This window comes from Delphinapterus leucas, chromosome 20 (genome assembly GCF_059928025.1).
Source record: "Delphinapterus leucas isolate spDelLeu-1000000601 "Yukka" chromosome 20, BTC_Dleu_Yukka2, whole genome shotgun sequence".
Lineage (NCBI taxonomy): Eukaryota > Metazoa > Chordata > Mammalia > Artiodactyla > Monodontidae > Delphinapterus > Delphinapterus leucas.
In genome coordinates this window covers 26,523,233-26,549,836 of record NC_143148.1, presented here as the reverse complement: position 1 = coordinate 26,549,836, position 26,604 = coordinate 26,523,233, and positions in this window count along the sequence as shown.

The window sequence follows — 26,604 nt, the reverse complement described above, 5'->3', positions numbered from 1 at the left end:
ATGATAACGGGTGCTTAAGAAGGTGACTGTGGGTATGAAATAAAATAATGTTGGTGAGTGTGCTTTGTCAGCTGCAAAGCACTATCTAATGTCAGGATTATCAAGAAAGTTTTTTTAAGCAAAAAAAAAAATCAGTTGGGTGATACTATTGAATTAAGTTTAATTTGGGGGTGTTATGTCTTTATCCTTAGGAGATGCATGCCAAAGTATTTAGGAGTGAAATGTCAAGTTGTCTAGAACATTCAAATCGTTCAGTAAAACCCAACATTGTACAGCTCAGTGCATTATCTGTCTATACATATATCTCCATCTATTTATATCTGTATCTATATATTAAGAGACATAAAGAAAAAGTGACATAACACTAACCACTGGGGAATCTAGCTGGAGGGTATGAGTGTTTATTAAGTTATTCTAAACTTTTCAGTAGATTTGAAAACTTTCAAAGTAAGAAACAGGGAGAAAGTCACAACTGGACTATGGATCTAAGTATGAAAGGCAGAACAATACCTCAGGAGGTAACTCAAGGCAATATCTCCCTGACCGTGGTCTTCAGTAGGGAAGTGCAGCCACTGCCACACTGTGGCCTGGCAGGGCTGGAGCAGAGGGAAGAAATGCCCCAGCTTCTCTCCCTGATCCCTCCCATCTCTTCCTGGTACCCCCCACCCTGTGGGCTGAACCCACTCAGATACCAAGGGCGGAGCCTGGTGATGAAACCCATGGATATCAGCCTCCAAGGGCACAGAGCTGGCAGCAGGGTGGAGAAGGGCAGAGGATGGGTCCAAGGGACAACTGGAGAATGACCAGCACCCTCCTTTTGCAGCGACCGGCAGGCAGATACTCCTTTCTCTCAGTCCTCCTAAGGCTAAGTGATAGGAAAATGACACCGTCCTGACCAACAGCTCAGCTGTAAAGTGGAGTCTCTGCCTGGATCTGGGAAAGATTTCCCTTTTTTTTTTTGATTGGAGAATGATGCATGAGGAAAGCCAGTCTCTCCCTCCCTGATTTTGGATTTTATGGTGTGAGGACATGATGCCAGGGACTGCTGCAGCCCTGCTGCCACCACGACGGAGGGAAGGCCAAGAGGATGGTAGAGCAGCCCTTTATAATTCTGCATCTTGAAAAAAAAAAAATTCTGCACCCAATTCCAATAGGTGTGGGAGGTTTTCCCACACAACCAAACAATTCTCTGACACCAGGTATCCTACAAGTCAACTCAATTCTGACACTATCTACCTGGATGCTGCATCAGACCCCACAGGTTAAGGGCTCCATCCTACAAGATGGCCCTCACACCCCCATTTCAGATGGCAGTCGCAAGCCCCGCTTGTTTCTGACTGGCTGTAGATCAGAGGTTCCAACGACCCCCTACTTGGGTTCCATTAAGTTGCTGGAGTGGCTCACAGAACTCAGAGAAACAGTTTACTTACTAGATTACAGGTTTGTTATAAAAGGATGTAACTCAGATGGAAGAGGTGCGTGGGACCAGGTGTGGGGAAAGGGCACGGGGCTTCCATGCCCTCTCTGGGTGCACCACTCTCCCCACACCTCCATGTGCTCACTCTTCAAACCCCGTCCTTTCAGGTTTTTATGGAGGCTTCATCACATAGGCACGGTTGATGAAATCATTGGCCTTTGGCGATTGCACTCAGTCTCCAGCCCCTCTCCCCTCCTAGGAGGTTAGGGATAGGGGCGGGGGTTGGGACTGTGGTTCTCTTGGCAACCAGCCTCCATCCTTAGGATGGAGGTCTAAAAGTCACCTCATTAACATAACAAAACACCTTTATTGCTCTTATCTCTTGGGAGATTCCAAGAGTTTTAGGAGCTTTGTGCCAGATATAGGACCAAATACGTATTTCTTCTTATAAATCACAATATCACACCCTTACTAAGAGCCCTGACATTGCTGAACAAGCGAGTCAAACCTGGACCACCTGCTGCCAGGCTTCTCGTGTGTGTGAGCGTTCCCATTACAAAGGCCCTTGGTTGGGTATCTTGTCTCTTTCTCCCACTAGCATCCTAACTGAAGAACAGGTTACAGTGGCCTCCTTAGTCACATTCTCTCCCTGACCTTCTAGAATTTCCACTCGGTGGTAACAAGAAACAAAAAACAAGGAAAACGAGGGAATGGGCAATAAGAAAGAGAAAGGTATTAAGAGGAAATCTACTGTATCAGAGGAGGAAAATGTAGAAATACGCTCTATTGTTTGTCAATACTGTAGACATACAGGGTGCTAAGCTAATGGATTTAGGAGACCATGCTCTGGCCTGCGTGGCAAATACTGTCAGTGCCCACCCAGACCTCCCGGATCCCCTCATCCGCTGTGCACCCATCTCCCAGCTTCTGTAGACTCTTCTCCTACCAGCTCCCACCTGTGACCTTCAGGGGATGCTCCTTGGGCCCTAGAGCTGCACCCCTTCCGCAGAGAGCCCAAAGCCTTCCGGGTGGCCTTTAGCCAATGCCCGGCTCCCCTGAAAGCACACAAGCCTCGCACCCTCTGTCCCAAGGCTGGACAAACCCTGAGATGTAATTTGTGCCTAAGCCCCTCTTGTGACCAGGCTGCATCTGGGATTTCACTTCAATTACACCCTTGTTTGGCTTCTTCCCCTTCCCCATGCTGCTCCCCCACTCTGCTTAGTCCTGGGAGCACTGTAGGAGATGGAGGTGTGTGGCAGAGGTGTGAGGGGCATGCAAGGCTCTCTGGTGTCTTTGTACTTGGGAGCCCTGGCCAGCCTGTGGTCTCTCAGCTGCCCCTGATCTTGGCACACACCTCCCTAACTGCCCCTCCTGCCCTCCTTTAAGGTGGAACTGCCCAGGCCCGCGATTGCCCAGCCTCTGATTCTCTCTCAAGTATTTACTTCATTTGCAAGTGGCTTTTCTCACCATAATCTCATTAACGCCAGGAGGGACCTGAAAGCCAGGCATTTATCTGACAGTTATGTCTGTCCTGCTCCCTGCGGTTTCTGCAGGGCAAGAAGCAGTCAGGAAGTCACAGAAAGAAGGGGACATTTGCTCCAATACAGACTTATTGTTTCCTGCCAAAGCCTCTCCCTTCACAAGGAATCCTTGCCCTTTGCTGACCCCAGAACATGCCAAGACCATGAGCTTGGCGGAGTGTGCCACCAACGTTACCTCCCCGGTTACCCATTTTGGTCACTAATCTGGGACTACATCAGTGATTCCCAATCCTGGCTGCACGTTAGTTAGATTCCCCTGGGAGCTTTTCCAAATGCATTTACTCCTGGACGTCCTCCCCGCAGCATCGCGTGGCAGGGGCCTCAGGCGTCAGTATTTTTCTAGCCCCCCAGGTAACCGCAGTGCGCAGCCAGGACCGAGAACTGCTGCTATGCAGGAAGGAGCGTGTCCTTGGGGAGCCACCCCTAGGGGGCGGCCTTCTCTTCGCCTGGGCTTGTTGGTCACCTTCGTTCTGGATGAGAGACTGTTGGATGCTCGTGGCTTCTTTCCTGCCGTTCTCTTAGGTCATCCTTCTACTTTGTAAAATCTCTCTTTCTTTGAATGTTCAAGTATAGGGCTTATCTGAAACGGTGAGCATTTCTAAAGATCACCAACTGTTGGTAACTGTAAGATCTGAGGAGGCAGAGTCCGAGGACGGGTATGTGGAGACGGGTGTTCTTCCCAGTGTCAGGCGTCAACTGCTTTGACAGAAACTTGTGTCTTTTTGGTGAGCAGAGGAGCAGAGAGCGTGTTACAGGAAGGAGGGCCTAACAGGGAGGGTTAGACACTCTGCTTACAGACTTTCTTAGAACATGCTGCCTTATCGGATCACAAAGACTGCTTTTTTAAAAACTCACAGTTTACCACTTAGACATCAGACAGGAATATTTTACCAAGGCATCAGAAGTGCCACTCTGAACAACAATTTAGCCCTTTAAGAATCATTTTCACTTTCCTGTTCTTTTCACCTATATTCAAGGGGGAAAAAAGCAAAGCTTGATCTTCAGCTGAATGACATAAACCTCCATTAATTACCTAGAAAGATTTGCTTTTTTTCCCTCCAGTCTAAACACTTAAATGCCCTCTATCAAAGGCACAGGTCGTCTGAGGGAGAGAGTTTCAGATCCCCTTCACCACCACACTTCAGGAAATTCTGACATTTAAAAATAATTTTAGAGGACATGTTAATTCCTTCCCTTTGATGGTTACCCTGTGGATTCTCATATTTTCCTTTCTCTCATGTCTGCCAGTTAAGAAAGACACTATTCTTTCTTTGGTTAACGATGTTATATCCAATTCCTGGCTTATATAGAAAAATAAAATCATTTATTTGGCCCTATGTAGGAAAAAAATAATCATTTAACAGATGGTGTCTGCCAATTTTCATCCGTTTTTTGTGGGAGGGAGTGAATACATGCAACGTTTATCTATTGTACAACACCAGGTCATCTAGCCACCTGACCCCCACAAACATTTCTTTCTGAGTTGGAGTTATGCACCAAAGAGAAATACTGCCATTTTCCAGTGCAGACCTACCAGCTGTTACTATGGCCCTCGTCCCATTGCCTGTTCTACGAGACCAGTGGGTTTCAACTCTGGCTGCCCAGCACTTGGGGCTTAAAAATATATGGATGTGTAAGCCCCTGACCATAGAATCAGAGATTCTGATTCAGTTGGTCTGGGAGGGGGCCCAGGCCTCAGCATATATAGTGGACCCCCAGGTGATTGTAGCATGCAGGTGGGTTTAGAGCCACCAGTGTTGACTGTCAGCTCTTCCTGGTAGCAACACTGCCTTCTTCACCTGGTACCCCAGCACCTGCCGTGGAGTCTGGTACATGATAAACATTCACGAGTCTGCTATGAATTATATCCCGAATGGAAGTTGGAATCCTGATACTGACATCACATGACAATATCACCCTCTTCTGATGTATTTCCCAGATGCTATACACTAAGCAAGAAGTCTTAGGATCATCAATTCTAAAGAAGCAGGATCGCTGTCATACTAATGTACCATGGTTCACTCTGGGCCCACCTTCCATTACTTGCAAACACTCAAAGACAATGACATAGCATTTAGCCTGTAAAAATGAGTCAATATATTGAAAAGAAATATTAAGTTATTTAAAAAGGCACAGCAATAGATCCTAGACATATGAGGCAAAATAGCACAAGTAGCAGCAGTACCTAATTACTCTCATTTGCCCAAAACTGTACAGAACGCTGCTCAGAATAAACACCCATTTCTTCCACGTGCCTTTCAGGCAAAATTTTTGAGATGGCTACCTGAATTCCACAGTAGAAGCTGAGTTGTCAATTTGGGGCCTTATTTTGGCTGGTTAGCTGACTGATTGATTGAGTCCCATGTTCCTTCATTTGTCTCAGGCCTTTGAGCCTCTTCTTGGTGCCGGGCACTGCTCTAAGCACTGGGAAACAGGGATGAACTCAGGCGATGTACGCCTGATCTCATGGAGCTTATATTCAATTGCGGGAACTAGACAGGATAGAAGCAAGTAACAGCATGCAGTTCCGATAACAAGTGCCCTGATGAAAACAAAGCAGGAGGATCTAATAGTGAGGAACCAGGGATCGACTTCTGCCTGGTGGCCAGGGAGGGCTTCTGAGAGAGGTGACTGGCGAGGTGAGGTCTGAGATTCAGAGGGCAGACTGTACTGGGCAGGGAGACAGCAAATCCATAAGCAGGAAGGAGCTGGCAGCTTGAGCAGTAGAAAGGCCAGGGGCTAGAGCCTAGCAAGTGAGGGAAGGGTGGTACAAAATGTGAGGCCTGATCACGTAGGGCTTTGCGCACCATGGTAAGGAGTTTGGGTGGATGCAATTAAAATGGTCAATGATATCAGTTTTCACTGTAACAGGATCGCCACCACAGAAGGGGGCTACAGTGGGAAGGTTTGATCGCGTGAGTTTTGTAGCTCTGGGAAAGCCCTTCCACTGGGTCAAGCCAATAGAAATAATTACAAGAATTTTCTTTTCTTCTTGAGTGTTAGGATGGGAGTTGGGGTGTTGGGCCAATTCATCTGTTCAAATATCACTTCCCCAAAGAGACCTGTCCTCACTACCACCCATCACTTTCAAGGCCCTTCTCTTATTCCGGTGGTCTTTACAGGTCTGACCACTACTGATATTATATATCTACTTGCTCATTTCACTCTTCTCCCTCCCTACCAGAATATAAGCCCCTGAGGTCACAGACTTCATTTATTTTGTTTTCTGCTGTATTCCCAGCACTCGGCACAATCCCCGGCACAACAAACACTTGGAGAACGAATATCTTGTAATATATCTTGTAATATCTTGTATTATATCTTGTAATATCTTGTAATAAATGCCATTGGATTTTGCTGCCTTTATTTGGGCACAAGGGATTTGGGAGAGTCCTAGCGTTCTTGGGCTTCTATTTCCTAAGCACATTCATGTCCCTTCTAATGTTTCTGCTTTAATCACTTTAAATGTACTGACAAGCACAACTGACCAATTAATAGCACTTATGCTCTTGCTACATCATTTGTAATCCACGATGCTCTTTCTACTTGTAACAGCCTTTCTAGTTTTCATGACTCAAAATGGAGGACATACATAATGAATACAGATAGCAAATTGATTAAATGTAATGTATACTCTACTGCTTGCTGGGCGTATGCCTGTTATTAATGACAGGAATCCAGCAAATTCTCATCAAAACACCAATGACACACAACCTTTAATGCAAGATATTGGAGCACTAGGGGTCCTAAATTTTCCTAATTACTGAGCAACCACAGACATTAATTTCCCAGACCACAACCTCTGTAAATAAGAACATCAGCATGGCGGCTTTGTCCAAGTTCTTTCTGCCTCTGAGCACAAAACCCATCACGCAACCCATTTTTACTCCACCAGACTATTTGTGTTGTGTTTCAGAAAAACAGATACACTTGAGAGATTGCCTTATGAGCAAAGTATAAAGGACACCACTTGTGCAAAATCAAATTTACTGTCTACTGAGGGATTGCGTGTTTTCTGGAATGCTAATATACTGTGATATGGATTTCACATAGCTTCAGCTGGTGGGCTGAGCATTAAAGCATCACAAAGGTGATAAAGCAAAACAAGAAAGTAGATAGGGATCAGAGTCTGAAGTGGAAACTATGGTAAAGGAGATGTTTTTAAGAGATCCACCTGGCTAAATGTGCAGTCTTGGTCTCAGACTGCCAAAGAATGAGCTGGTTTGCGATGAGAGGCCATGTGGACCAATCTCTTCTTTCCCATTAGATAGAAAACCTTGTGGGAAGCAGGTGTTTTCTTTGATACACTGGTGGGTAAGGTGACTGGTTTAGCTAGATTGGTACTGGGAAAACAGTAAAGCGCTCGTCTGATAGCTCTGTAGAGAGAGTGGATGAAATGGATAGGAGCGTTTGTGGAGGCCCACTTATGCTTAGCAGCCAGCATTCACAGCACGCTAGATGCTAGAAGCCTGACCACTGCTACTAACATCTCCCTCCTCCAGTACGAATTGGCTGTGCTGCAGAAGGAAAGCTGAGCGAGTGAATGGCTGGCTACGGCCCTTGCCCACCTCCCCAACAGTCTAAGCCTTGACAGGTCTGCACCCTTGATGCGCTGAGCTCTGAGTGGGTAGAGTTCCAAACCCAGGGGAAGCAGTGGTCTGCCAAAGTGTGCCCAGCCAACTTAGGGCCCAACTTTAAGCCTAAACCAGGCTTAGCAGATTCCCTTCTGCATTTTAAGTGTATGAACCATCTTAGGTTGGAAACCCCAGAAAAGACCCAGAGCCAAGGATGTGAGAACCAAGTGGTTTATTGGGAAGTAGAGGGAGCCTGGGAAGGTGAAGGGAGAGGGGAGACAAGGAAGGGAAGGTGGCTGGACAAGGGGGGCATTACTAAGTCAGCTATCATGGTGGGTGACTGTAGTTGAACCTCAGAGGGAAACTGGAAAACTGTGCAAAACACATGCCTTGGAATTAGCTTGGTCAAGGGGGCGAGGCAGCTGGGATATTTATCCCCATATACTCCACAGCCATTGGTTAAGGATGCCTCCAGGGAGATATTAATTCCCAGGTACTTTCAGCTTCCTATGCTATGGACAAAGTGGGTTCCAGTAGCTGAAGGGCAGCCTGTCTGACAAAGATGCAGCAAATATGGGTGGGGCACCTGCAGAGCCATCTTGAAAAGCCACCCCAAGGGCTAAGGATTCCCTCTGGTAGATACAAAATTCACACCTACCCCAAACTTCTGAAGCTTCACTCTTACTCATGATGAAAATGTCTGATAGACTTGCGCCAGGCACTGAGTACACTGTTGAATGTGATTTGAAAGGGGGATGAAACTAACAGACTCTCCTTGCTGAATTTTCCACTCTATGGAGATGGCAAGACAGATTTCTTGCTAAAATTTAGGAAATACACATGCCCTCCTCCCCCACTGTCATATGTCTATGTGAGAGAATAAAGAATTCACAACTAGTTCTAAAAAAAGGCCAAACTCAGAAGAGAAATACATTCACAGACCACAGAGTAAGACACAGTGCTAAGGGAGAGGAGGACAGAGGGGAATGAAGAGTTCATTTGTTATAATTTGAAAAAAAAAACCAAAATAATTTTTGGTACCTTTATACATTTCCCCCAGATAAAGTCTGAGGATCTGGTTGTCAGGACCTCATTTTGTACTGGAATTTATCTTTTAAAGCCAAAGAATTCCTCAGCATCTCCACTTCTTTTGATATCTTAGTTGTGAAAATCCTTTCTTAATACATAATAATAAAAATCACAATAATTAGCATTTATTTAGCACTTATTACCTGTGAATTGTTTTTTATGTATTAACTCATTAAATACTCACAACAAACATATGGTTAGCTTTTATTTCGCCCTATTTTACACAGAAAGAAACTGAGGCTCAGAGAGGTTACGTGACTAGCCCAAGATCACTCAGCAAGTGGAGCTAGGATTTGAAACCAGGTTTTCTAACTCCAGAACCCACATCTCTGCATTATCTTTCTTCCATGTGCCCTATTTACTTACCTTAATAACCAAACATTTTGATAAACATAAATCCTGTCCTAGTTGCTTATAGCCCAAGGATGTGATGGTTTTGACATTCTACTCCATGGTAAGTACAATATCTTCACATGAAATATCCTAGAACAAAGCCCATTCAAAGAGGAGAGAAGTTTTAGCTTCCCAAGGGCCACTTTTGGTTTCTCCAGCAGCATACCCAGGTCACTGTACTAGCAAAACCTTTTTAGTTTTATCTCACACAAAAAACACTGCTCTCTAAATCTACAGAGACCGTGTGAGATGCAGGAAATCAACTTTATTCGCCTCTCTTGGCTCCCAAGTGAGACCATTCAACTACTCGTCTCCATACTGAGTAAAAATATGAAACATGCAAATGGCACTGCTTTCTTATTAGCTTTTATTGGCACTTACTAAATAAAAGAAGGATATTGTGTGATTATAGATGGAACAATTGCTTAGACTCACATTTATTATAGTGTGATCCTGACTCTAAAAAAGAATTGACATTTTTTCTGGTGCGGCTTATAAACACAGAGGCAGAGAGGCCTCTCATTCTTCCAAACATCCTTCAGGAGGAGATGAGAGGGAAAAAGCTCATGCCTGACAGTGTTAAAAGCTTATGGTTTGCTTTTCCACGGTATTTCTATTACAGTGTAAGTGTGTAGACGGCATAAGCACATATGCACATAAATGCTATTTGCTAAATTTAAAAGAAAGATGGTTTTCCCACTTCTAACACTTACGAATTTATAAAAGATAATGCTTTAAGAGCCAGCAAAATCAACTACTACACACACATAAAAGACCCTCTTATTTCTCGAAATATTTAGAGAATTAGTCTAGACAAGGACCACAGCAGGATCTACCAAAGTTAGATTGGATGAAATGGTAAAAGCACACCTAAGGAACAGTTAACATATGCAAGAATGGATGTGGATGTGGGGTGTGTGCGTGTGTGTGTGTATCTGTACACACACACAAGGGAATAAATACTTTTAAGCAAAACCATTCAAGAATTTCAACATTCTGTCGTGACTTATTCTTTCCATGTGTTCGTGTTTAGTGATAACAGGAGATTTGGAAGTGTTGGACCCAGTCAGGCAGGAGAGTTTGTTTAGGGATTGTGACCGCTCACAATGTGACTATTTAATCTACGCGTTTTCTGACCCTTATAATAAGTAATTGCTCTTTTTTACTTTTTAATATTTTCAACACTTTTATTGAGATATAATTCATAGATCATACACTTCAACCATTTAAAGTATATAATTCAGTGGTTTTTAGTATATCCATGGAGTTGGGCAATCATCACCATAATTAATTTCAGGACATTTTCATCACTCCAAAAAGAAATCCTATACACATTAGCGGTTATCTCCCCATTCCTCCCTACTCCCCTTGCCCTAGGCAACCACTAATTTGCTTTTATCTCTGCGGATTTGCCTATTCTGGACATTTCATATAATTAGAATCATATAAAAGATGGCCTTTATGAACTTTCATCAAAAAAAACACAACACATTATGCTCAGTAAGTAACTGCTCTTGCACGGGGCTGCTGTGTGATGAAGGGCAGCCTGCTCTCTAGCCAGACACCCCCAGCGCCTTTGCTCTTAACGCATGACAATAGCGACCGCCCCTGTGTGGGCAGGCAGGCAGAGGTATGCACAGCGCGGCTTAAGATGCCCTTGTCAGGTCTCCTGATGTTGAACAGGACTGGGCAGCATTGACAACAACTCTAATTAGGCGATTTGGATTTTAGACTCATCTTTGTTTCTGTAAACTCCTGTGAGTCTCCCTCCCTTGCCTCAAATATCCAGCCAGAAACAAATATAAGAATATGACATTGTGCACAGAAGTCCCCAGAGATGGCATTATATGGACTGAGACCATGGAATAAAAAATATGTCAATATAAATTTCAAAAAGCAATTAGTTGAAGTCATATATTTACAAAATAAAGTCAAGCATTTACGGTTGCTTTAGCTTTCTTGACAGCTTCTTGGTAATCTGGGCATAAGATGCTAGGACAATAATGACGTGGGCAGGTGATAATAAAACAATATTGAGTGTTATTAAATTAAATAAGTACTAAAATAATAAATCTTATATCATTATATAAATAATATAAATATAATATGAATGTAAATTACAAATTAAATAATGCAACAGCTAAGTAACTTAAAAATGGAAAAGGAATGATAAATCAAAAGTATCTCTGTAGGGGCTTCCCTGGTGGCGCAGTGGTTGAGAGTCCGCCTGCCGATGCAGGGGACACGGGTTCATGCCCTGGTCCAGGAGGATCACACATGCCGCGGAGCGGCTGGGCCCGTGAGCCGTGGCCGCTGAGCCTGCGCGTCCGGAGCCTGTGCTCCGCAACGGGAGAGGCCACAACAGTGAGAGGCCCGCGTACCGCAAAAACAAAACAAAACAAGTATCTCTGTAACAACTAGAGATAATTCTGCAAGCCTTAGATAGCTGTGAAATTGGAACACTATAGAGAATAAAGATGTTAAATTAGGAAGGAACTCAACGAGGTTGGAAAACATATTTACTGTGTTAAAGTGGCCCAGTAGCTACATAACAAAGGTGAGAGTACATACTGAATATTATGATGGAAAATTCCTAGTATCAACTTGTTGATGAGAGGCGGGCAGTTCAGAGGCAGAATTTAAAGTAGAATTGAGGAAAACTGAAGGTTGCTACTAAAGGAAAGATGAAGGTGTCAAGGAAAAGTCCTGCTAAACATGACCCAATGAAACAGGCAGGGGGACAGGAATCATTGCTGCATAAAAGATCTAGAAAAGGAAATCAGGAAAGGTTCTTTTTCCCTTAATATTCAACTGCTTTCCGAAAATGCAGCCTGTTGAAGTAGGAAATATTTCGATAAAACAGAGAGTAGAATTTTTACTTCTTGGGAAAGGCAGATTAGATAAAATGCTGAAAGATGGAGTAAACCTTTATCTTTATTTTATTCTATTTCACTTCATTTTATCTTATTTTAAATTTATGAATGCTTATAGAGTACTTACCATATATCATGCACGATTTAAAGTACTCCATAAGCAATAACTAATTTAATCTTCAAAACAACCTGAGAAAATATTCTTATTATCCCATTTTACAGATGAGAAAACTGAGGCTTGGAGGAGTTGAGTGCCCAAGGTCACACCGTTAGTAAGAGGTGAGACTGTACACGGGCAATCAGGCTCCACAGTATATGAGACCACTATGCTTTGATGCTTTTATAAGCCAAGGAATTGGTAAGTGACATATTTTGATTAACTCACTCAAATTTCTCGGCTTCTGAATCTTTGAAAGATTTCATGAATATATGATACAGCTCCACATGCTAGATAAAGAAAAAATTGAGGAAATTTGGCCTTATAATATGTCCATTTGTCTTTTTAATTATACGTTGAACCTGAAGGATCCTTTAAAGGATTAAATTGATATTACAAAAAAACAAAACAAGAGACTAGATGAATTGGAAAGATATATTTTTCTGTTATTCCACAATAATTTTCACAGTGAGATCAGATTAGAAAACGACCAGGTAAATGGCCATGAATAAAATTCTCCCAAGCGTGCAGACACATTCTACCAGAACACTGTGTGATAGCATTTTTAAGAAGTGTTTCCTACCATAAAGGTGCTAATGTTAACAGCTCCAGAAAAGCTGCAGCCTAACAGAATAATGTCTTGAAGGGTAAACTGCATTTCCCTATAAAAGTCTTAACTATAAGCACCCTTACCTTCAGCTTTGACTCCTTATATTTGCAACCTTACCAATCAGAATGTCATCCTCTCACTCATTCATTCATCAAACATTTATAGGGCTCCAATTGAGATAATCCCAAAACGAGTGAGACACAGTCTCTACTCCTTAAGAAATTCATTTAGAGATTATGAATTTAAATAAATAATTACAAGGCCATGAGCTCCTATTAACAGAGATTCCAATACCACAAGAAGCAGCATCTTTTAAAAAATGTGCTTCTGGGTCAATATGGTGGTATGAGGACATGCATTATTTCCTTCCATGACTAAAACCCCACGAATGAGAGTAAATGCCAAATTCCTACTTCTGGCCAAAATGGAGTAACAGGGACTTGATTTACCCTCACATCTAAAACAACCAAAAAATGGACAAAATATATAAAACAACAGGATGCGAGACACTGGACATCAGTCAACAAAAACAGTGGTCTTTGGGAATTCCCTGGTGGTCCAGTGGTGTAGGACTCTGTGCTTCCACCGCAGGAGGCATGGGTTCAATCCCTGGTCAGGGAACTAAGATCCCGCATGCCACATGGTGTGGCCAGAAAAAAAGCAAAAAACAAAGCCAAAAAACAAACAAACAAAAAAACTAGTGGTCCTTGAGATAAGGGAAACAAATGAGGTGAGCCCAAAGCCAAATGATACATGAGGGACGCTCCAGGCCATGGCACAAAGACGACAACCCAGGTGGAGCCTGGTGGACTCCTGGAGTTGAGTGGCTTAAGCTGAGTGCTGGAGGACATGTAGACAGCTAGAGTTTACAGAGAAGAGTCCTGGAGAGGAGTGAGCTGTACAGCGAGAGAACTCCAGAGACTGGAAGATGGTCCTCCTTGAGCATTCAGCTGAGGACTGAAAAGTGCATGCTGGGGAGGAAACTACCCAAGGCCAGGTAAAAAAGCATTAAAAAAGGACTAGAGAACAGTGCTGCTTGATCACACAGGCTTGGGAAAAGTCCCTATTCCAAAGCAGATTGGAAACCTCAAGATTTACTGGGCTGTGTGTACATACACAGAACAGTTTGCCTCAATTGTGGGGAATAATTACTCCCACACCAAACATTTCTTTGGTCCTACCAAACACATCTTTAAAGCAAACTATAACATCTAAGATAAGAACCACATTGGATAGGGTTAATGGTAGATTAGACCTTGCAGAAGAAAAGATTATTGAACTTGAAGACATGGCAATAGACAGCATTCAGAACAAAAGACCAGGAGAAGGAGAATTTTATAAAATGAGCAGAGCATCAGTGAGCTGTGGGATAACTTCAAGCGGCCGAATACATAGGAAATTGGAGTTCCTGAAATGCAGGAGAGAGAGGGCAGGACAGAAAAAAATTTGAAGAACTAATGGGTAAAATTTTTCAAATTTGATAAAAAACAATAAGACCACAGATCCACGAAGCTCAATGAGTCCCAGGCACAAGAAACATGAAGAAAATGACAGCAAAGTACATCATAATTAACTCGCTCAAAACCAGTGATGAGAAGAAAATCTTAAAAGCAGCTTCAGACAAACAGACATATCACATAGAGAGGATCAAAGTAAGATTACTGCAGCTCTCTAGAAGGAAATAATGCCTTCAAGAAGATAGTGGAGTCACATTTTTTAACTACTGAAGGAAAAGAACTGTCAACCTAGAATTCTATATTTAGCAAAACTGTCTTTTAAAAATGAAAGAGAAAGCAGAGGAGCTGAATGGGCTGGGCATGTGCAGCCGAGCGGCTTGAGTCCAAGCACACAGGTGTGGCCTCTAGAGGTGGAGAATGGAGAATGGGGCCCAGCCATGCACCTCTTCCCCTGCAGAGGTCTCTCTAACACCCATGCTGTGACCCCTATAGCTGACTGGCACTGGGAGACAGAACCAACTACTGCAATATGTTCAGTAGCCTGGTGCCTGCTCAGAGCAGGAACCTGGTGGGAAGCCTCCAGCTGTTAACAAGAAAATTGCTTTAATAAAACTTCTTTACAAAATTCAGAAATATTTTGTCTTGAAGGAAATGAAACTAAGTAGCACCAAAGCAAATGCCATCACAGTCAACATCACCAAATCAGGCAGCACCAAAGCCAAGGATTTAACATGCAAAGTGGCAATTAGACTGGCATACTTTGTGCCCTTACACATGAAAATTCTCATATTTAATACCCCACTCTTCACCACGTAAAGCGGTTTCCAAAATATGTCCAGACCTTCTTCTTCAAGTGAGTATTCGTGAACAAATAATACTAACAGTAGGTATCACTTGTGTCTGTTTAGTACATACCAGTCTCTGTTTAAAGCCTTCACATATCATTTAATCCTCATAAGAACTCTATGAAGTGGATTCTATTATTGTCCCCATTTTATATGTGGCAATACTGAATTAAGCTCCTTGCCCAAAAGTTCAAAGTTTTTAAGTGGCAAGGTCAGGATTTGAACCCAGAGTTATATAACAGTTATACTATAAAACTACTATGTATATTGCTTCACTCAGTTTTTAAAAAATTAGTTGACTTTTAAAATTAGTTTTAGGTTCACAGAAAAATTGAGTAAGGTACAGAGAGTTCCCATACACCCTGTCACTCCTTACACCAGTTTACTCTATTATTCGTGTGGTATACTTGTTACAATTGATGAACCATTATTGATACATTATTATTAACTAAAGTCCACAGTTTGCATTCGAGTTCATTCTTTGTGTTGTACATTCTATGGGTTTTGACAAATGTATAATGACATGTGTCCACTGTTACAGTACCACACAGAATAGTTTCACTGCCCTAAAAATACTTTGGGTTCTGCCTATTCATTCCTCTCTCCCTGCTAACGCTTGGCAACCACTGATCTTTTTATTGCCTCCATAGCTTTGCCTTTTCCAGAATTTTATATAGTTGTAATCATACAATATGTAACCCTTTCAGATTGGTTTCTTTCACTTAGTAGTATGCATTTAAGGCTCCTCCATGTCTTTTTGTGGTTTGATAGCTCATTTCTTTTTATTACTGAATAATATTCCATTGTATGAATGTACCACAGTCTGTCTATTCACTACTGAAAGACATCTTGGTTGCTCTCACGTTTTAGCAATTATGAGTAAAGCTGCTAAAACATTCACATGCAGGGTTTTGTGTGTATACAGTTTTCAACTCATTTGGACACCTCATTCAGTTTTACAGCAAGAAAATCTGACATTATAATTTCTTTAAAAAAGGTAAATAAAGACTTTTTCAGACATACAAAAGCTAAAATAATTCATCACCAGCAGACTGCACTGAAAGAAATATTAAAGAAAATCCTTTAAGCAGAAGGAAATGATATCAGATGGAAATCGGAATCTACACAAATGAATGAAGAACACTGAAATGGGTACATAAATAAATTTTGCCCCTAATTAAAACCTCTTTAAAAGATAACTGTTGTAACAAAAATAATAGCATAATGTGGGATTTGTAACATCTGTAGAAGTTAAATGTATGGCAATAGTGGCAAAAAAAAGGTTGAAGGGGGAGAAACAGAAATATACTATTGCAAGATTGTTATACTATATGTGAAATAGCATAAAATCACTTGAAGGCAGACTGGTAAACTACACACACACACATGCTCTGAAGTACTAACTAAAATAACAAAGAGTTATAGCTGATAAGCCAATAAACGACACAAAATGGAATTGTAGAAAATATTCAAGTAATCCAAAATAAAGCAAGAAAAGAGAAAAAAGGAACAAAGAGAGGATGGAACAAACAGAAAACAAATAGCACTTAAGCCTTATCACATTAAATATACATGGTCTAAATGCCATAATTAAAAGACAGAGACTGAATAAAAAAAGAAAGACCCAACTATATGTTGTCTATAAGTAACACACCCCAAATATAATGGCAGGAATAAGTTAAAAGTTTGAAGGATTAAAAAAAATACCATGCTAGCACCAATCAAAAGAGAGCTATATTAATGTCAAACAAAGGAGAATTCAGAGCAATGACTATTACCTGGGATGAAGAATGTCCTTTCCTAATGATAAGGGGATCAATTCATCAAAAGGACATAACAATCATGAGTTATAAATGTTTATGTACCTAATAACAGAGCTTCAAAATACAAGAAACAAAAACTGGAATAATTACAAGGAGATACATATAGACTACTCCACAAACATAGTAAGGTATTTTGATACTCCTGTCTTGATATATAGACCAAATAGACAGAAAAATCAATAAGGAAATAGAATATTTAACCAACACTATCAAACAACTTATCTAATTGATATTATAGAACATTTTACTCAACAATAGCAGAATGAACATTCTTTTCATGAGCACACAGACATTTACAAGGATAGACCATATTGTAGGCTATAAAAGAAGCCTCAGTAAATTAGAAAGGATTCCAATCACACAAAGTATATTCTCTGATCATAATGGAATTAAATAAAAAATGAACAACAGAAAGATCTCTAGAAAATACTCAAATATTTGGAAACAAAATAACATGCTTTTCAGTAACTCATCGGCCAAGGATGAATTCAGAAATGAATTTAGAAAGTATTTTTTAACTGAATGAAAATCAAAATAGCAACATATCATAATTTGAGATGCCACTAAAGAAGTACACAGGGGGAAATTTATAGTACACAGCTGCCTGTGCTAGAAAGGAAGAAAAATCTCAGCTTCCTACTTAAAAAACTTAAAAAGAAAGAGCAAGTTAAACTTTAAGTATGTAGAAGGAAGGAAATAATAAAGATAAGAACAGAAGACAATGACATAAAAGAAGAAAAACAGGGGCTTCCCTGGTGGCGCAGTGGTTGAGAGTCCGCCTGCCGATGCAGGGGACGCGGGTTCGTGCCCCGGTCCGGGAGGATCCCACATGCCGCAGAGCGGCTGGGCCCGTGAGCCATGGCCGCTGAGCCTGCGCGTACGGAGCCTGTGCTCCACAACGGGAGAGTCCACAACAGTGAGAGGCCCGCGTACCGGAAAAAAAAAGAAAAAGAAAAACGATAGGAAAAAACCCCAATGAGACCAAAAGCTTGTTTTTTAAAAATATCAATAAAATTGATTAACCTGTAGCCAGTCTTTTCAGGAAAAAAAAAAAAAAAAGAACGGGAAGACGGAATTTCCGATAATAGATCTGAGAGAAGTGACATCACTATATACTCTACAGATGCTAAAAAGATAATAAGGGGGGATATTGTGAAGAACTTTATGCCAACGAATCTGACAAGTTAGATGAAATGGACAAATTCCCTTAAAGACACAAATTATCAAAACACACTCAAGAAGAAATGGACAATCTAACAGTCCTGTATCTATTAAAGAATTTTTAAATAAAAAAGTCTTCCCATGAGGAAAACTCCAGGCCATATGGCTTCTTCACTGGTTAATTATATAAACTATTAAGGAAGAAATCATATCAACTCTACACAACTCTTCCAGGAAATTGGAAAGAGTTGGGGAATATTTTCCAATTTATTCTATAAGATCAGCATTGCCCCAATACCAAAACTAGACAAAGACTTTACAAGCAAAGAAAATAGAACAACATCCTTCACAAATGTAGAAAAATTCTAAACAAAATTTTAGCAAATCAAAGCAATAACATATAAAAAGTATAATACATCATGACAAAGTAGAGTTTATCCCAGGAATCTGAAGTTGTTTAACATTCAAAAGTTGATCAATACAATTCACTATGTTAACAAGGTGTAAAGAAAAAAAAAATATTGTCATCTTAATAGATACAGAAAAGGCTTTGACAAAATCTAACATACATTTCTGATAAGAGCTCTCAATAAAGTAGGAATTAAAGGGAACTTCCCCAATATGATAAAGGACATCTACAAAAAATATACGCTAACATCATACTTAACACTAACAGAGTGAATGTTTCCCCCTAAGATCAGAAACAAGACAAAGATGTCCACTCTCACTTCTGTTCAATAGCACGCCAGGGTTTCTAGCCAATAGAATAAGTAAAAGAAATAAAAGTCTAGATTGGAAAAAAGAACTAAAACTGTCTTTATTTACAGATAACATGATTGTCAATGTAGAGAATCCAATATAATGTACAAAAATGCTTCTGTAACTAATAAGTGAGTTTAACAAGGTTGCAAGATATAAGATCACTATGCAAATGTCAATTTTATTTGTATAAGCTAACAATGAATCATCAGAAATTGAAATTTAAAAAAATTTATAACACCATTAAAAGATGAAATACTGAGAAATTACTGAAGATAAGTGAATTGACATCTTTACAAAAATCTGAAACACTTAGGCGTAAAATCTTGTGTATCATTTTGAAATGTCAGAACCATAAAAATAATGAGAGAATCCTAAAAGTTTCCACAGGGCATAAACCGATCACCCATAAAGGACTGAAAATCACACTGGCATTAGACTTCTCAACAGTCAAAACATAATGAAGCAAGAGGAGAAGGGAAGTGGTGATGGCGTTAATTAATTTCTCACCTAACACAGCAAGAAACTATGGTAAATTATCAAATAAATGTATGAGCATATTACATAGAAATGTGGAGCTTTCCACCAGAAGGCCTAATAAATAGAATGGGTTAAAATCGGCTGCCTCGGGGAGTATGCTTGGAGGAAGAGGATGGTGGGATAGAAAATAAATGCAATCATTTAAAAGTCTTATTTGTATTACTTAATTTTTTAAACCAGATGCATGATTTCAAAATACTACTTTAAAAATACGATGGGTACATATTGACATCAGAGCCCAAAGCAAGTTAAGTGGAGCAAGTTAAGTGGATTCTAGAGTAATATGGCTGCACTTTTCAAAATATGGCCATTATATCCTATGGTACGGCCAGTAGGCAGTTGTTTTCTTCCTAAAATATGCATGGATTCCACTGAATGTAGTTCTTCTCTCCCTCTCTGTCTCTCTCTCCCCCCACCCCCCTCTCATGCTCCCTTGACAAACAGCCTTTCTGGAAGGAACAGTGCTTATACATGAAGCCAACCGATCTAGGACTAAGCTAAATCCACGAGAGTATATGGTCTGGATACACAGAGCAGTGACCTCACACCCAAGCTCTGTACATCAGTCAACTCATGCTGAGATGATGCGTTCAATCAAATGCACTCTAAGGGGAGATGGGACAAAGGCAGTTGTTTTGGAGGAAGAGACAACTTGACCTCAGAATTACTAGGGAAGTGGGTGGTGGAGAATGTCATACACTCTCTCCCAAACTAAAGAAATTTATTCCGTTTTCAATTCTCTCTTAATTCTATTAAGAAAATCTTAGTTTGTACTGTTATGTATTTAACACCTTTCTCTCTGTAATAGTTACTCAATCTCCCTTTTAATCGAGAGATAGCAGACCTCAGCCTCAGAGTATTTCACTGCTACAAAATTATCGTTTGTATTTATTTCCATGGTTACTGTCTATCTTATATATGACAAGTGAAACATTTGTGGTAGGGACAAAGTTTAAATTTATCCTTTTAAATAAACTTATTTACAATTAAAAATTAGGTGATTGAAGAAGAATGTTAAGTAGATAATAGCACAGGAGGAAAGTTATGGCAATCTTTGAAAAGGTGTTTCCCAAATCACTGAGGTTTGGGGAACTCCAGTCTATCAAAGCTCTGTCCTGGCTTACCTTCTGAATATGGCTACTTGCGGGACAGAGAAACATGAGGGGAAGAATGGTCTCATTTAGGCTGAACATGGACAGCAATTTCTGGGTGAAAAACTCTGAATTTGCTCATGCTTTTTTAATAATCTCCCAGTTAAATGCAGCTGTTGTGACATATATCCCAATTTGAAGTGTACAATAAAACCTAGAATATGGCCTTGGGAGGTGTGGGCCCATAGTTTCTGAAAAGTGGATGGCAGGTAAACTGCTGAGCTGGGTTTTTTTTTTCCCTTCCCAATTATACTTAAAAAAAAAAACAAACCAACTCCCATATATGATTTCACTCACTAGCTCCACATACATGTTCCCTCAAACTTCAAGCTCTCAACCCAGATAAACATGTGGAAGAGAAGTTTCACATCAAAGCTAAGTGGCTGCAAATGGATTTTAGTACCAGTCACAATTCTTTCCCCCATGAGCCTCTCCTACAGCTGTGGATGGTAGATGGCAGCAAGGTCCCCATGGAAGTCTCAGCTCTAAACCTCATCTGAATACGATTATTTGTAAATGTAACCAGCATACAATAAGCTCAGGATGATAATCACTGCATGTTTACAAAGAAGTCTGAGGAAAAGAAAAATAAGATTGAGAAAAATAAGTTACAAAAACAATGGTGACAAAAAGATATTATAAACAAATTGAAACACAGGCCATGTTCTGGGAGACTGCAACATGTCTAACAGATAAAAGATTACAATAGAGTATCTATATTGCTTATATATATGTGTGTACACACACATATACACATATAAAACTCCTACAAATCAATAAGACAAATAACCCAACAGAAGAACGGTCAAAGTGTATGAATAAGCAAATTATAGGGAGAAAATGCCAACAGCCAATAAACATAAAACAAGCGGTTCAACCTTATTAGTAATAAGAGAAACGTACATTAAAATAACAAGACACCATTTTGCACCATTAAAGTAGCACACGTTTTAATGTCTGACAATATATTTTTCTTCACACACACACACACTGTATTTTATTTTTACAAGAGATAAATAAACTGACACCAAGCATTGCAAACGGATGACCACAGCAAAAGCAACAATGATTGCAATTACCAATGTCTGACAATATTAAGAGTTGGTGAGGATGCAGAAGACACCAACCCTCGTCCCCTGCTCGTCGATTGGTATCTCCAGTGTGAAGAGCAAGTTGGCCCAGTCTGTTAAACTGTAAAATGTGCATATTCTGTGGCCCAGCATTTCCACCTGTAGGTATAAACCTAGAGAAGCACTTCTGTGCCCAAGAAGTCACATACTACTGCAGCATTTTTAATAGTGGAAAACTGGAAAAACAATTAAGTGCCCCTGTATGGGAGAAAAGCTAAATAACTATAGCACAGGCATACCATGAGATGTTATGAAGCAATTAAAGCAAATGAAGTCAATCTATATGGATTAACATGAAAAGGTCTCCAAGAAATATTAACGAGTGAAAAAGCTACCTGCAGAAAGAGACATACAATATTATACTGACATAGGGGAAAAATCTTTTGAAAACAATGCTGTCTAGTTGCTTAATGCTATTGAATCACAGGTACCATGCTTAAAAGCATGAAAACCATTTCAGAGGATACAGACTAAACCGATCATGGTTACTGGGAGAGTGGAGGGCAATAGGAACCTGTATTGGTGGTAGGGGTCCAAGGTGGCTTTCACTTATCTGTAATGTTTTAATTTTTTTAAGGAGTTGATTTTTATGTATTACTTGAATAATTTAGATAAAACCAAAAAAAAGTTTAAAAGAATAGCAGTAATGCCCTAAGAAGGACTGAGAGAAAGGACAGAGAAGTGAGGCCAGCAGTATAGGGTGTGTCTATTATTTTATTGAAATTCATGACAGAATCAATTGTATTAATTCATTATGTGGAAGGCTGTCCACATGGGGGTCCCCTCCCTCTGTAAAGGAATCTGTGAACTTGCCAGGCTCTCAGGCTCCTGGGGTCCATGTCTCCCTCATTCAGTACGACAAAAGGTTGAGACCTCACTGACAAGACCCAAAGAACCCTTGACTGGAGAAAATTCAAAAAGAAAACACACATGCATTGTAACAGAATCCCTGGGCTTCTTTATTAAATTGTTATATCCACACATAGCACTTCAGCAGCCAAAATACAGCCCCCTAATGTCGTCTCCTGATAATAATACTGTAAAACAATACAAAATGGCAATAACTCTACAAGGTGGAGGTCTGAAATCTGCAGTGTTTTCCTCATGAACCACAACTTGGTAAGATGCAGAGCTATTAGAAAGCAGATCCTCTTCCTAAATGTCTTAAAATTCATGCCCTTTTTAATTGCCCAGGATTCATGTCACTTGTGTGAAGCTATAAACATACACAATCATAAAAATGCATTTAGACACCTTGAAAAAATCAATGCCATATTATTTTAGTTTATTATTCCTTGTAGAGTTCACACTGGTCTTCCTACTTTGATATTTATTTATACCAAAGAAAAGAAAGAACATAAATGCCACACTTGGGATAACTCTAATGCTAGAATTGAGTAGAATACATATAGCTTCTGCCTTAATTTAAAAAACTAAAGCCGTCTTTACAAATCAACCTCACATAATATAGGACAAAGCTGAAGGTCACTGTATTATTCATTTAAAAAGGTACTGATAAGGATTAAAATTAAGGTTCATGAGATTTGAAGAACTGTTAGCTTGCATAAATGGCTTCTTCCTTCTTAACAGGGCAGACGGGGTTGGGGGAGGATGATAAATAGTATAAGAAAGAATATACTTTTTCTTTTTCCCCTGGGCTTTGTTATTTGTCTCTCTTTGGAACCTCTAAGCTCTTTATTCAAGAGGTTCTCTGCTATTCACAACTTTGCTGCTCTTATGAAAAATTAATGATTGCTTTCTCTTCGACAGAAAACTGACTTACTTTGCAAAAGATTAACAAAGAGGACTCGGTGCAGAAGTGATTCCCTCAGCAGGAGAAGCTTATCTCACACCAACCCATTTATGGCTGGGGGAAAATACCCCGTTAGTTCAAGGATAGCAAGTAAAGAGATGATGTGCAGCCTGGTACAGACTGTAGAACAAGGACTACATCCTTCACAAAAGGGACGTGCCAACAAAAACCAGCCTGCCCCCGACAGCAGGCTGACCCCACGCCCTGCCCACTGACTCCTTTATGCCTCACACACAGAGTGCTGTGCTGTGTTTGCAAGCTATTGTTCGGCAGGCAGATTTTCTGCTCGGGGGTTAACAGGTGAGAGCAGTTATCCCATATGCAATAGCAAGAACAAAATAGAGAGGACGCTTCTAGTTAAGCTACCAATGCTCAGAAAACACTTCTGAAAACATCACAGCTCAGTATTGCATCCTTCTGGAATGGAGGAGCTGGGGAGGGTGGGGAGGGGCAAACTTGTTTCAGAATGATTGACCAAGGTAAGGAGAGAGTGTAAATTGCAAACATAAAATATTTCAAGTTCATATTTTGTCATGTGTATACAACAGTCTTCATTTTAAGATCCAGTGCTGTCCTCAAAGGAATTTCTGATGAAATTCCACTTTCAACATTTAAAAGCCCTACATTTTTACATCACATCTCCCCTATAGTTGAAAAAACTGAAGTGTTGGGAGGTTATGTCAATTACTGGTCCATTTGTGTATGTGTGTGTGGGGGGGTCAGGTCTCAAACTCAGCTCTTCTCACTCAAACCAGCACTCTCTGGTAAGCTGGTGGAAGGGCGTTTGGCCAGGAACTGCGGGCAGAACAAATTACAAAACGTTTGATGAGAACAAAGGGTCCACCAAACTGACTCTAAATACATATTAATAAGTGAATTTAACCAATATGCATTCGGCATCTACTTTGCCTTGGACTTCATGGGGCTTACAGACTAGTGGGGGAGGAAGAAGTGAACAAATATTTACACAGATAACCGTACAATTGCACTTGTAAAGAGCCAGACTTTTGGAGATGTGGTACAAGGTTACATCTTTTGTTTTTTTCGTTTTTAAATTGTTGATTTTTAAGTGTTTGGAGTAGTCAAGCACTGAGCTTGGGTGGTTAAAAGCGTGTCATGGGGGGCTTCCCTGGTAGCACAGTGGTTAAGAATCTGCCTGCCAATGCAGGGGACACGTGCCCTGGTCTGGGAAGATCCCACATGCCGCGGAGCAACTAAGCCCGTGCACCACAAGTACTGAGCATGCGCTCTAGAGACCGCAAGCCACAACTACTGAAGTCCACGCGCTTAGAGCCCGTGCTCTGCAACGAGAAGCCACTGCAATGAGAAGCCCACGCACTGCAGTGAAGAGTAGCCCCTGCTCGCCGCAACCAGAGAAAGCCTGTGCGCAGCAACAAAGACTCAACGCAACCAAAAGAAAAAAAAAGTGTGTCATGGAGAATCTATAAAAGATAGTTCTGCATTGATCAGTTGTTCTCTGGAGTGTTTGTATTTGTCCGTTTTTCTGTATCACCAATGGAATATAACATGACAATTAGAGAAATTAGCTGCTCTTTAACTTCTGTATACTTTTCAGAGAGTGCTAAATTTACAGTGCTTTTCCTCATTACAAGAATCTTGAAATATTTGAAGGACGACTGTCCTCATCTGTAGTGTACTTTCTCTGTGCCAACCACTGCTCGAGGATGTTCTGACGTGTTACGACTCATTTAACCTTCACACTGGTCGCAAGAGGCTTGTGGTATTACGACCCATTTTACAGTTGCGGAAACTGAGAAACAAAGAATGGAAGTGATTTGCCTGAGGTTTCTAGGTAATAGGTGGTAGAGCTGGGATTCAAACCTGGTGGACTAGTTCCAGTCTGCATGATTTCTGTCTGAAAAGGTATGTTATTTAAAATAATTTTTAAACATCTAAAATCACTTGCAGCATAATTATAGATAGCAGAACCCAATAACTAGAAAAGGAAAAGAGGAAAAGAGTCCAGAAAAAAACTCTAATTTTAGAGTATACAATGAAAGGCAAAATCAACCCTTGCTTTAAAATCTATTACAAGGATTTTACCACTGTCAACATTTTATTATTAGATATCAAAAGATCATTACCACAACAACATAACATTCACGATGACATAAAAATGAACTTTGTCCCTTAAGGAAAATGCTATAAATATGCACAAGAAAATATTTTTTTCCTAGAAATTGCAGTCAGCCAATAAATCACCAAGTCATATATGTCAGCTTTTGTTTCTTTTCCTAGAACTTAACACGTGAAGATCCAGTAAGGCCTGCAAACCATTCAACAAGAATGAGTAAAGCCTGTTAGAAGCCACTGTTAGAGTCTAAAACTTAAAATGTCTGTATGACAAAATAAATCATAAAAAGGGTAAAAGACAAGTTATAGATAGGGAGCAAATATTCACAAAATATTTAGTAAACAAAAGATTGTTAAGCAGAAATTATAAAGAAATCCTACAAGTCAATAAGATAAACAACTCAATAGGAAGAAACCATAAATGATAAAGTCAAGACTTTCACAGAAAAGGAATTTCAAGTGGATAATAAACATGGATGAGAAAGCTCACTAGGAATTAGGGGAACACAAATTGAAACCACAAGAAGCTATTACCTGTTTTAGATGAGCAAAACTTTAAGTTGGTCAATATCAGATGTTGGCGTAAGTGTGGGAAAATGAATGCTTTCATTCCCCTGGTGGGAGTTATAAATGGCACAGCCAGTTTGGAGGTATTAAGTACCTAGTGAAAGGGAAAATAAGCAAATCCTATGATCTTAAAATTGTTTGTCCTAGAGAAACACTTGTGTAGACACACTAGAGAATATGAACAAGGACAGTCGTTGCAGCATTATTTGAAATAAACCGGATGTAACTTAAATATCCATCAGCAAGAGAATGGGTAACTAAAACTGTGGTATGTTCATTTGATTTAATAGTTAGGGACACTAATATAGATTTAAACGTAGCAAAAATGCATGAAGCTGAAAAACAACGATAAAAGTGAAAAAAGTTGCAGAACAAAATACAGTGGGATATTACTTATATAAATGTCAAAAAAATCCATGCAAACAATATTATGTGTCTCTAAGTATATGCATATATATATGTATGTATATATATATATATATATATATGTAAAACTATATGAAATGGCTGGAAGGATACACACCAAGTTCAGAGAGTAAGGGAAGGAGACTATGGCTGGATGGATAGGCAAAGGGAGATTTAAACTCAATAAGATGCTATTTTTTTAAAG